We start from the raw sequence: 12,071 nt of genomic DNA, 5'->3' as shown, positions 1-12,071 counted from the left end.
ATAGCTCGGGCTCTAGGATTCCGGTGCCCTCTTCTGGCCTTTGTGGTGCCCTACACACAAGACGTACACCAAATTTTTAACTGAAAAAGGCTCAAGTTGGCTATTGGGCTCTTTCAGAAAATTGCTTTTTTTTTTTAATCAGTGAGTCACTTGTGTGGTTTGAGGGTGGGACTTGGGAGGAACAGCTGAGTTCCTTTCTGCATGTCACATGTGTGCTCTAGGTACACACCAGCCCAGACTAGCTTCCTGCCCCAGGCTGACAGAATAACCAGAATATTCCCTGGCAGGATTAACTCAGAAAACTAATCCTGATTCCACACATAACAAGCACACAGGCAACATCAGCCAGAGTGACAGCAAAGACTCAAGGTCCAAGCCAGTGATGTTGTGTTGGGGAAAGCAGACACAGCAAAACTCACTTCCCAGCAGTTCCCAGGAAAGAAGGATGGACTGTAGACTGCCTCCTCGGCCTAAAGCGGAACTGGAAAAGAATGCTTCCTGAATTGCTGTCCTGTGCAAACCTAACCACAGGTTCCTCCATCCCCTCAAAAGAGTATACCCACACACAGGCTTGGTGTTTATATTGACTTCCGAGTAATTTCAAATATGGGTAGATGTTTTTCATGATTTCCATGTTTTCAGTTTTTGTCAGTTACATAAAGTACAAATAAGGGTTCTTAATAAAACCTTAAACAATTCGGTGGTCAAAAAGTCAGAACTGGGGGGGCTGGAGAGATGGCTCAGAGGTTAAGAGCACTGGCTGCTCTTTCAGAGGTCCTGAGTTCAATTCCCAGCAACCACATGGTGGCTCACAACCATCTGTACTGAGATCTGGCGCCCTCCTCTGGCGTGCGGGCATACATTGAGGCAGAATGTTGTATACATAATAAATAAATCTTTAAAAAAAAAAAAAGTCAGAACTGCTAGGATTGGAAAGATGGCTCAGCAGTTAAGGGCACCGACTGCTTTCCCAAATGACCCAGCTTCAAATCCCAGCACCCACAGAGCAGCTAACAACTGTCTGTAGCTCCAGACCCACACAAGACTTTAAGTGCAGAGCCAGATGGTGGTGGCACATGCCTTTAATCCCAGAATTTGGGAGGCAGGCGGATGATCTCTGAGATTGAGTCCAGCCTGGTCTACAAGAGCTAGTTCAGGACTGGCTTCAAGACTGCAGGTAAAGTAGCTGTACAGGCATGAACCCCCAGCTTGATCAGCAGAACCCTTAGAAGAAAAGGCTGGTGTGATGCTTGTAGTGCCAACACAAGGGAGGACGGATCCTGATGGCCTGGCCTTATTGGTGAGTTTCATGCCAAGGAGAGGCTAAGGTCATGGTGGCACAAATGAACAGTGTCTGAGTAACGACACTCAAGGCAGTCCTCTGGCCTCCACCCACATATAAACCTGTGCTGGGATGAGCTTGCAAGAATTTAATAAATACTAACCTAGATAAATTCAAAAGCTTATCTTGAGCTGATTGAGATCATAGATGGGCCTGGAGAGGTGGCTCATCAGTTAAAGGTATCAGCTACTCACAGCTGTGACTCCAGTTCCAAGTCATACAACACCCTCCTCTGACCTCCACAATCACCAGGCACACATGTGCCTGTACACATAAATTTATGTTAACCCACCCGTAGCACAGGTTTTTGGGGTAACTAAAACCTCAGATTTACCCTAGTACCCAAAACTAGCTCCCTGACTTATTTAGGACCTCATACTGTGTGTGCGTGTGTCTGTCTGTCAGAGAGAGGTAGGTGCATAGGTGGCCTGTGGAGGTCAGAGGGTAATCCATGCTGGTCTTCTGTTCATTGCTGCATACTATGCGTCCATCTTTTTTTTTTTTTTTTTTTTTTGATTTTCGAGACAGAGTTTCTCCATAGCTTTTGGTTCCTGTCCTGGAACTCGCTCTTGTAGACCAGGCTGGCCTCGAACTCACAGAGATCCTGCCTCTGCCTCCCGAGTGCTGGGATTAAAGGTGTGCGCCACCACTGCCCAGCCCTATGCGTCCATCTTTATGTTGGTCCTTAGGAGCCAAATTCAAGTCCTCAGGCTTGCACCCGCTGAGCCACCACCCCCACTTTGAGACAGTCCACCTGTGTATCCCTGGCTAGCCTGGAGAGCATCATACAAATCAGGCTTTCATTGGACATTGATCCTCCTGTCTCTGTACCCGCTTCCATCCAAGTGTGAAGGCATGTGACATGGCTCCTGGGACAGGTACTAATTTTAATACTCACTTGGCCAAGATGTCATTGGGAAGCAATTCAAGGTGTCACTTAAAAACACTTTCTCTTTTTCTCTTCCAGCCACCCAATTAGCACAGCGGCAGATATTGTGTCCCCAGTGAGGACCAACCCACACACCAGTTGTTCAGGGCTGGTGGTGAAGTAAACTTGTCATATTGGACAGCCTGGCGACTTTGCCTCTCCAGCCATTCCTGTTACTATGTACATGTAGTAGGGAGAGTGGGTGGGCTAGAGGGGCTCCCCGGGGCCTTGGTAGTGAATTTCCTATCTGCTGAATTTAGCCATCAGCTCCTTGGGACTTTGGGGGAGTCAGATTCTGAATCTGAACCCCAAGTCACTTCCTTCTAAGCATGCAGTTCATCTTCCCCTCACACAACCACATAGCTTCCTTATGGTGCCAACACTAGAGATTAAGAGAGCCGAAGTTGACAGGCCGTGAACTCCATCCATCTCCCAGGTGGAGGGATTCGCAACTGCGCAGGCTCCATGGTCTGAAGTGAGTGGGTGTAGCTGGGAGCCTGACTTGGGTGGGTTTAAGGTCAGCTTCTGGCTGTCTCAGGTTTGTGTGGGCACGTGAGTGCAGGTGCCACAGAGGCCAGAGGCGTTGGGTTGTCTGGAGCTGGAGTTTACAGGTAGTTGGGAACCACTCAACATGGATGCCATATCTTTTTGTTCCTTTTTTTTTTTTTTTTTTTTAATCACATGTGGTCTACAGCCAGCTAGCTCCTGAGAGACAGCTAATGCGGACGCTCTGGGCACTTGGGACTTCCTCTCACAAGTTTACCAAAGACACATGTGAGGCACTGCCCTCAGCTCCCAGCCCCCCTTCACCTGTGGTCAGGTTCCTCTGCAGCACTGTGGGGTGTGAGTCTGACTCCCCTCTTGAGGCTGTTAAGTGGGAGAGCGTTTCCTTTCTCCATCATTCTCCTCTCCACTTTTGGTGTTGCGTTCTTTTTTTGTTTGTTTGTTTTGTTTTTTGAGACAGGGTTTCTCTGCATTCTGTCCTGGAACAAGCTCTTGTAAATCAGGCTGGCCTCGAACTCACAGAGATCCGCCTGCCTCCCAAGTACTGGGATTAAAGGTGTGCGCCGCCACCACCCAGCTTGGTGTTACATTCTTTCTGACTCCTTATAGCAGTCGCCCAGACATTTTTTAAGTTTTAATTTGTGTGTGCACATTCCACAGCGCACATGTGGAAGACAGAGGACAACTTGCTGGAGTCTCCTTTCTCCTTCCACTGTGGGTACGAGCCATCAGGCTTGGCTGCAGGCACCTCTCCCTGCTGAGCCATCGCACCAGCTCCCTTGTCCACCATATCCTCAACCATGTTCCAGGACTACTGTAACACGACCAGCCAAGCAAGGTGTCTACAGCGTTCAGCAACATCGTAGTCTGGGGCTTACAAACACACACAGCAGCTTCCCAGGAAATGTCCCATCTCAATCACTCCTGGGCTCCCTGTCTGTCCTGACACCGTAGGAGAATCTGAAGCAGAAGGTTCCAAAGACTGCAAGCTCAGAGCCTGTGTGTGTTTACCTTCCTCCCATGTTATGGAATTGGCCCGTGAATCTGTCATACCAGTTTTGGCTCTTAAAAACAATCAAAAAACAACAACAACATGGGTTTGGGGTGGCTGAAATGGTGGCTCAGTGCCTAAGAGCACTGTCTGCTCTTCCAGAGGACCCAAGTTCGATTCCTACCACAAACATGGCACATGGCAGCTCACAACCATCTGTAACTCCAGTTCTAGGGATCTGCTGGCCTCCACAGGCACTGCACACACATGGTACACAGATAATGTATGCAGACAAAACACAGAAAATAAAACCAACTCTTTAAAACCATGGCCTTTGGGGGCTGGTACTGGGCCTGGAACCACTAAGTGACAGCCTCAGCTTTCCTTTTGCTTCTTGCAACACGGTCACACTAAGTTTCCCAGGCTGACCTTGAACTTGTGACCCTCCCGCCTTTACCCCCCACTGATCTGGGTGACAGGTCTGGCGGCTAGAAACAGGTTCTTAGCCTCTCAGCATTTCCATTGTTCTATTTATTTATTTTTTATTTGCTTTTTTGAGACAGGGTTTCTCTGTAGCTTTGAAGCCTGTTCCAGAACTCACTCTGTAGACCAGGCTGGCCTCGAGCTCACAGAGATCCGCCTGCCTCTGCCTCTGTTGGGTTCTGCTTCTGCTGGGTTCTCCAGAGCGTCCGCATTCGCTGTCTCTCAGGAGCTAGCTGGCTGTAGACCACATGTGATTAAAAAAAAAAAAAAAAAAAAAAAGGAACAAAAAGATATGGCATCCATGTTGAGTGGTTCCCAACTACCTGTAAACTCCAGCTCCAGACGACCCAACGCCTCTGGCCTCTGTGGCACCTGCACTCACGTGCCCACACAAACCTGAGACAGCCAGAAGCAGAGTGCTGGGATTAAAGGTGTGCACCATGACACCAGGCTATGCCCATTGTTTTAATCCAGAGGGCTCTGTTCTGAGTCAGCTCCCAGTGTCTGCTGTGTGTGGTGGGGTCTGGAGTCAGACTTTCAGCCCCTGAGAGGCTGGAGTCCAGGTGGCTGTGGATGTACCTCACACTCCTACTTTGATCCAGGTCCCTGCTTCAAGTACAAATTCTCCTTAACTTTGTACTGAATGTTTGTGAAGTCACCCCCAGCAGGTTCCTATGAAGGATGTTTTGCTGGGGTTATTTCCCACTGCTCTGTGATTCTCTTCCTTTGAGTTTCTTATGCATTTGGATCCTACTCAAGAAAGTGAAACCTCTATAACGAACAGACTGTCAAGACTTTCAGAGCCCGTGGGGGCTGGGATGTAGCTCAGCTGGGAGAGTACTTGCCTAGCATGCATGGGGCCCTGGGTTTGATTCCCAGCACTGAATAAACTAGGTTCACCCCTGTAATATCAGCATTCGGGAGGTGTTGGGAGGGGGATCAGAAGTTCAAGGATGGACCAGTGAGATGGCTCAGTGGGGAAAGGAGCTTACCACCAACCTGAGTGACGATGATCCCCAGGAACCTACATGGAAGAAGAGACTCCTGAGAGCTGTCCTCTGACCACCACATGTGCAACCAGCTCCCTCTTGACCAGGCCATGCTATGCCAAGGAGGGTCATTTCTACCAGTGACCAGCAGGGGGAACAAGGCAGAGCTGGCAGAGCTGCTGTTTGCCAGTGAGGACTCTGCCTTGTGTGATACCCTATCTGGAAGACCCCAGGAAGGCTCAGGACACAACCTATCCTGGCACATGGCTCCACTCCCTCTAGGGGCCCTCCTAGCTTCCAGAGCACTGAGTGCCCAGAGATTTCCCTTCTGCCTTGGCCTCCTCTCTGTCCGCAGCCTCTCCTTCACCTTCTCCTCCAGCCTTAGTGTCTGTAATGAACTTCCAGCCCAGTTCATGTCTGCAGCACCTGCTGTGCACCAAGGATGCTCACACACCTCAGCCCAGCTCCAGATTCGACTAACTGGTGGGATGTGGTGGTGCCTATAATCCCAGCACTTGGGAAGCAAAGGCAGGAGGACATCCTTGGGTACTTAGGAAGTCTGAGGCAAACCTGGGCTATATGAGATGTCTTAACAACAGCAATAAAAGGAGCCAGAGTGCAGTTCAGTTGGCGAACGCTAATCATAGAAACAGGAGGACCTGGGTTCAATCCCCAGCAGCCATATGAAATAATCCAGGCATGGTTGTACATGTTTGTGATCTCAGCGCTGGGGAGGCCGAGACAGCAGAAGCCTAGACATCATTGGTCAGTCAGCCTAACCTAATCGGTGAGCTCCAGGTCCACGAGAGACCCTGTCTCACAAAATAATGTAGATGACTCTTTTTTAAAAAAAGATTTTATTTATTTATTATGTATACAACATTCTTCCTCCAAGCCGGGCGGTGGTGGCACACGCCTTTAATCCCAGCACTCGGGAGGCAGAGGCAGGCGGATCTCTGTGAGTTCGAGACCAGCCTGGTCTACAAGAGCTAGTTCCAGGACAGGCTCCAAAACCACAGAGAAACCCTGTCTTGAAAAACCAAAAAAAAAAAAAAAAAAAAAAAAAAAAAAAAAACATTCTGCCTCCATGTATGCCTGCAGGCCAGAGGGCACCTGATCTCATTACAGATGGTTGTGAGCCACCATGTGGTTGCTGGGAATTGAACTCAGGTCCTCTGAAAGAACAGTCAGTGCTCTTAACCGCTGAGCCATCTCTCCAGCCCTGTAGATGACTCTTGAGGAACAACACCAAGGTTGAACTCTGGCTTCCACTTGACACAAACACATACACAATCAATCAAACCTACTGAAAGACCCCGGTTTAGCTGCTGTAATGCCATTTTGCAAGGCTTTCACACAAACAAGTAATAAGTTCAAGGTAAAGTCGGTACTCCTAGGCTGCCAAACAGGATATCTATGGTCAGACATCAGGCCTAGGAGGGGAACGAAAAGTTCTGGGAAAAATTACATGTGCCCTAGATAGAGCCAAGTCAGCTATTATCATATCTTCATGTTCCCGAGGAGCTTGTCCCCAAGTGAACCCATCACCTCATCCGAACTGACCAATGGAATCCCTGTAACCATGCATGCTTCTGCCGCCTGTTTCCATATAAAAGACCTGCCCAGCCTGAGGGCTCGCAAGTCTTCCAAAGAGACTCTGATGCCCGCAGGTACCTGTGTACTCTCAATAAAAAACCTCTTGCAGTTTGCAGCCAGTGGTCTCGGATTGTTCCTTAGGTTCAGGGGTCTCCTCCTGAGAGAAGGTCCTCTCTGAGGGTCTTTCACTACTGCCTGCCTGACACTTGCCCACTGACTTCAGATCACAGGATTGCATAGCTAGGATAACCCCTCACAGACTCTCCAGCTCCCCATGCTCACGGATGTCTCCCCCCATAGCCAGCCCCTAGTTGTAATGCAACAGTTCTCTCCCCTATTTCTTCCCATCTGCCCACAGGTCATTGCTGACCTGCACTTAAGATCTTATCTCCCAGTGATCGCCATCCACCAAGCAACCAGAGCCAGGGTTGAGGTTTTTGTTTAGAATTTAATGCTTGTATATTTATTTGTGTTCATGATGAGTGTGTATGTATACGGGTGTGCCTCAGTGTGTGTGTGTATAAGTTAGAGAACAACTTGTAGGAATTGGTTCTCTCCTTCCACTGTGTGCATTCCAGGGTTCAAACTCAGGCTTTCAGGCTTAGCAGCAAGCACATTACCCACTAAGCCACCTCACCTCCACAACTACACGTTTGTTTTGTTTTTTTTAAATATTTTTTTATTTGTTATGTATACAATATTCTGTCTGTGTGTATGTCTGTAGGCCAGAAGAGGGCACCAGACCTCATTACAGATGGTTGTGAGTCACCATGTGGTTGCCGGGAATTGAACTCAGGACCTTTGGAAGAGCAGGCACTGCTCTTAACCTCTGAGCCATCTCTCCAGCCCCAACTACACGTTTTTTTTTTTTTTGTTTTGTTTTGTTTTGGTTTTTTTTTTTTTTGATTTCACAAATTTTTCTCCAACTACACGTTTTATTGTGGCTGAAATGTTAGCATTCATGCCAGCCCTTTCTCGCTATAATGTTTTTGCTTTTGAGAAAGGTGTCACAATGTAGACCAGGCTGGCCTCAAACTCACAAAGATCTGCCTGCCTCTGCCTCCTGAGTGCTGGGATTAAAGATGTGCACCACCATACCTGGCTCTCTTAATGTTTTTGGTCTTAGCTGGCAGTTCTTACTAACCTGGAAATCTCTATGTCTTCTAAGCCGGTCATGAACTTACCCCCTATGTCAGTGTCCCCAGTGTTAGGATCATAAGTGTGTTCCACTACACCTGGTTCATGTTCTGTATGTTTTAACACACACATCACAATCAGACTGTGTCCCTTCCTGCTTCAAAGGCCCATGACTTCTTGATCCATCAGTAACCCTGGGTCTCCTTTGGTCTTAACACAGCCTTTACCCACCTCAGGCCCCTTGCAAGTGTTGTTTTCTTACTACAAAGGGTGTTAAGAGTGTCACTTGCTGGGCAGTGATAGCACCTTTAATCCCAGCACTTGAGACACAGAGGCAGGTGGATCTCTGTGAGTTCGAGTCCAGCCTGGTCTACAGAACTAGTTCCAGTACAGCTAGGGCTGAGAAATCCTGTCTCAAAAAGCAAGCGAACAAAGAACAAAGGTTGTGGCTCATCTCAGGGTGGGTACCACCTCATTTCTAGTAGCATTTAGATGTCACCTCCCTGAGAATCCTCTCTTGACCTCTATACCTCAACGGTCCTCACTTCCACCCCCACCCCCAGCTGCCATGTTTGGCCATGAGCTCCCCTCATTCTTCCTTTTACCATGCTCTTTTGTGTCTCTCTGTACAGAACGGTCTTGGTGCAGACTGGTGGTACCCACCGGCCTCTGCTATTTTGACGTCTGCACTTAGGTGACACTCGGAGACTATCTGTTGAATGTATGAAAGCTCACCCAGCTAGCACAGGCAGGATGGAGGGAGCCCCAGGCCTGATGCCAACTGCTGCCCTTCTGTTCTTCTATACCATTCTGAGCAACAAAGCCGACGTTGGCATCAGAGAACACACTTTGGTGGTGCCCGAGCTCGAACCCAGGGCTTCACATGCTCGGCAAGTTTTCCTCCACCGAGCTCCCTTCCCAGCCTTCCCATGCTGCATCATTACACACAGGTCCCCGACCCCATGCAGATGTGGTCATGGGGCTATTACAGCTGGTGGTGAGTCACACGGAGTGGGCCCAGGCAACAGATGTAAGTCTGGGAAAACCCTCCCATCCCAGGAACAGTGTTTCTCTGTGGCTTTGGAGCCTGTCCTGGAACTAGCTCTTGTAGACCAGGCTGGCCTCGAACTCAGAGATCCGCCTACCTCTGCCTCGCGAGTGCTGGGATTAAAGGCGTGCGCCACCACCGCCCGGTTCCATTTCACTCCCTTTTGATTTTCTCATGTTCTCTCAGAGCCTGGACCCAGCTTGTGCTCTGCAAAGGGAAGTGGTCAGTGGTCGGCTGCTGCAACTAGGAGCACTGGGGACACGTGAACCCCTGGAGGCGGCCTTCTCCTCGTGCTGGGGGAGAGGGAAGAGAGCTCAAGTAGACACATCCTTCAGGGACGGGCTCACATCTTCCTGGATATGCTCTATGAGCATCAGGAGAGAGGGCAGGACCACTACAGAGAACTACTGGACAGTGGCTGACTCTCAGGCAAGTTGGGGAAGAAGTGTGAATGGGGGGGGGGCAAAAGGGAGCAGCAACTTTAGTTGAGAACAGGTTGGCAATGTCTAATCACAAAGTTCCCTAGCTTCGTCATGCCCAGTCCGCTAGCCTTTCTCTTTGGCCATGCTCCTGACCCGCTTATTTAACTCCCTGGCCACGCCTCCAAGACCCAGCGCCTCACCCAACTCCATGGCTTTTTGCAAACTGTGGCCTCTTCTCAGAGCAATGTTCTCGCTGTGCACAAAGTGACCTTGAAATGCAGTGTTGAATTATTGTTCTTTGTGAATATTAACTATAAGCATGAAAAGCCCAGCACTTGGGAGGCAGAGGCAGGTAGTCTCTGTGAGTTCGAACTCGGCCTGGTCTACATAGTAAATTCCAGGACAGCTGGGACTACATAGATACTATCACAAGATAACAAAAGCAAACACAAGAATGAAAACCCAGTTCATAGCTACTCTTAACTACTATGATTTTGAAGTTATATTAAGATATTTACCTGTTGTGATTTTTATTATTGTGGTTGTTGGCTTTTTGAAACAGGGTTTCTCTGTGTAGACCTGGCTGTCCTAGAACCTACTCTGTAGTTCAGGCTGGCCTCAAACTCAGAGATCCTCCTGCCTCTGCCTCCTGAGTGCTGGGATTAAAGGCATGCACCACCACCACCTGACTCTGTCGTGATTTCTGGTTTGCTGCTTACCACAAATGACTGGAAATAAAGACCATTTCCCACCCAAGCTCACAGGCTTCTTGAACTCGTTCTATCTTACTGAACGGTGGCCTCACCTCTCTACCCAGCCGGGGCGAGAGTTCTACGGGGACTGAAGTCATTCTATGACTGTCACTGAGTATCTAAACAGAACCGGGTGTCTGTCTGCTGTGTCTGTGGGATGTCCCAGGCAGGGATCACAATGGCATCAGAGGACAGCGCTTCTCTTTTTAATCTTCGACCTTCCTTGTTTCTTGCCTTACTGCTTTGACTGACTGGGATTTTTTTTTTCTTTTGGTTTTCTGAAACAGGATTTCTCTGTGTAACAGCCTTGGCTGTCCTGAAACTCACAGAGATCCACCTGTTTCTGCCTCCTTCCTGTGTGCTGGGATTAAAGGCGTGTGTCACCACTGCTTGGCTTGACCTGGATCTTTTACAGTATTTAATAGCAGTAGCCACCACAGGTGGTCAACACCCAGTTACTAATTTATACGGTGTTCTAGCTTCATCTCTATTTCTGTCACAAATGCCCTGACGAAAACCTCGCAATTCAGGCCATTATAGTGTGGACATCAAGGCGGGATCTTAATAGCCTCATGCTCACAGTCTAGAGTAGGGAGAGAATAACTCATGAATCCTGCTCGCTTCATTGCTCTCCACTAACTTTCTCCCCTCTCCTATGGCGCAGGACCCCTGCCAAGGGAATGATGCCGCCCACAGTGGGCTGGTTCTTCCCACACCAGTGAACAATTCGCTCACAGGCAACCCAATCTGGAAGTTTCCTCACTGAGACTCTCTCCCAGGTGTTCTAGATTGTGTCAAGTTGAGAGCTAAAAGGAACCAGCCCGTACAGCAGGGGGTCGGAGCCTGAGGGTGAGGAGCCGAAGGCACCTCCTGTCGGCACTGTTTGTAACTCCCAGCAGGAGCTGTTGCTGAAGTCAGACCGCAGCTTTGAGGTAGTCCACTAGATGAGGGGGGAAGGGAGGCTAGCCCACAGCCTGTAGGCGCTTACAGTGAAACAGGTGTTGTAGATGGTCCACTTAATGAGGCTGGACTGACATATTGGCTGTTTGAAGCATTGGAACTGTAGAAGGCTTTTAGTCTCACACGCGGTAGCTTTGAAGGGCTGGGACTCTGAAAAGGTTGGAGCAGGTCTTCTATTTGGGACTGCAGCGGGTCTGAATGAGCATGCTCAGAAACCCACCCATTTTACCCCGCCCCCAACCCAGAGAGCATGGGTGCTGTCATTCCTTCCCCAGCTACATCCTGGTCTGACTTCTTGGGACCATTTCCATGTGCACATAAAAATTTTCTCAGGTCCAAATGAGGAGAAGGAGGGAGGACATGAGCAAGGAGGTCAGGACCTTGAGGGGTGCGCCCACCCACTGAGACGGTGGGGCTGATCTAATGGGAGCTCACCAAAGCAGGACTGGGACTGATGGAGCACGTGATCAAACCGGACTCTCTGAACATGGCGGACAAGGAGGGCTGACTGAGAAGCCAAGGACAATGGCACTGGGTTTTGATCCTACTGCATATACTGGCTTTGTTCCCTAGTCTGTTTGGGTGCTCACCTTCCTAGACCTGGATGGAGGGGGGAGGACCTTGGACTTCCCACAGGGCAGGGAACCCTGACTGCTCTTTGAACTGGAGAGGGAGGGGAAAGGGAGGGGGAGGGAAATTGGAGGAGGGGAGGAGGTGGAAATTTTTAAGTAAAAATAAAAAAAAAAAGAAAAGAAAAAAGAAAAATTTTCTCTTTAACCTTCTCTTGAATCAATTGCCCCCGTGAACCCAGCTAAGGAGCACATCTCGTCCAGTAAGCACAAAGGCTTTGGAAGAGGGCGAGAGGAGGTGGTCCTTGGGGAGGCCCACGTAGTCAGGGGAACACCCAGTCACCTAGGAG

This window comes from Microtus oregoni, unplaced genomic scaffold (genome assembly GCF_018167655.1).
Source record: "Microtus oregoni isolate MIOR12 unplaced genomic scaffold, Mior012 000003F_ref0000135, whole genome shotgun sequence".
Taxonomy (NCBI): Eukaryota; Metazoa; Chordata; class Mammalia; order Rodentia; family Cricetidae; genus Microtus; species Microtus oregoni.
This window is presented reverse-complemented; position numbering follows the sequence as displayed.